Source organism: Fragaria vesca, linkage group LG5 (genome assembly GCF_000184155.1).
Source record: "Fragaria vesca subsp. vesca linkage group LG5, FraVesHawaii_1.0, whole genome shotgun sequence".
NCBI lineage: Eukaryota > Viridiplantae > Streptophyta > Magnoliopsida > Rosales > Rosaceae > Fragaria > Fragaria vesca.
In genome coordinates, this window is record NC_020495.1 from 27,080,279 (window position 1) to 27,081,661 (window position 1,383).

Genomic DNA, 1,383 nt, shown 5'->3' on the forward strand with positions numbered 1-1,383 from the left:
GAATATGCGCTGGCTAATGCTAACGGGAATACAATTTTCTATTGCCCGTGCACGAAATGTCAGTGTCGCAGCGATATGCATCGATTTCCCATTGACAAAGTATGGCAGCACCTGAGGAGTAACGGGTTTTGGGAGAAGTACATATGTTGGTTATATCACGGTGAAACATCATCAGGGGGTCCGCATGATCATGGCCAATTTTCTGAGACGGGCAGTACATCCAACGATCCAACAACGGCATTCATCAACGACATGTTTCCTTATGAGAGCGGTGTATGCGCTCAAGGACAGTATATGCCTGACCCGATGCAGCCTTTCCCTAGAGCTGTTAACACTGCTGGTATTGAAAAGTACAACAAACTGCTTGCTTTCCAACAGACCCCTGTGTACCCCGGTTGTCAGAAGACCGTTCTTGAAAGTGTGATGGACGTAATGAAGATTAAAGTTGAGACAAAATCGACCGTGAAGGCTGTTGATGAATATCTACAGTACACTGCTTCGATGCTGCCCCACGGTCATCGTCTTCCTACCACTCATCGTAAGGTCCGATGTATCCTGAAAGATCTTGGGCTTTCCTACATCAAGATCCATGCATGCAGATATGACTACGTTCTCTTCTGGGGTAAAGATCCAGAAGGGAATGACCTTGGTGGGCTTGACGCATGTCCGGTATGTCACACTGACAGGTATAAGCTGACTCCTGCAGGCAATAGGAAACCTGTGAAGGTACTTCGGTATTTCCCGTTGAGGGATAGGCTTGAGCGGTTGTACATGTCTTCACACATGGCCCAAGCTATGAGATGGCACGTTGATAGGGAATTGCATGACGAAGATACCCTTATACACCCTGCTGACGGGGAGGCTTGGAAGCATATAGACATGGAGTTTCCTCATTTTTCGTCAGAGGTCCGAAATGTGAGGCTCGGGCTCTCATCCGACGGGTTCAACCCTTTTGGCAACATGAGTCTTCAATACAGTGTATGGCCGGTGATTTTGGTACCGTACAACCTTCCCCCATGGATGTGCATGAAGAAGGAATACAATATGTTGAGTTTGTTGATTCCGGGGCCCGGTTATCCGGGGAAGTGTCTCGATGTGTATCTGAGACCTTTGATTGAAGAGCTTAAATTTTTATGGAACGTTGGTCATCCCACTTATGACAAGTACACGCACGAGATGTTCCAGATGCATGTCATGGTTGTTGGTACCATCAGTGATTTTCCTGCCCGTGGGATGTTGTCGGGCAACGTTGTTAGGGGATACAAGGCTTGTCCAGAGTGCCTTAGCGATGAGGGGAGCAGCAGTCACTGCAACAAGATATGCAGATTGGGTCACCGTGCTTTCCTTCCATATAATCACGAATGGCGGTTCGATGACAAGGCA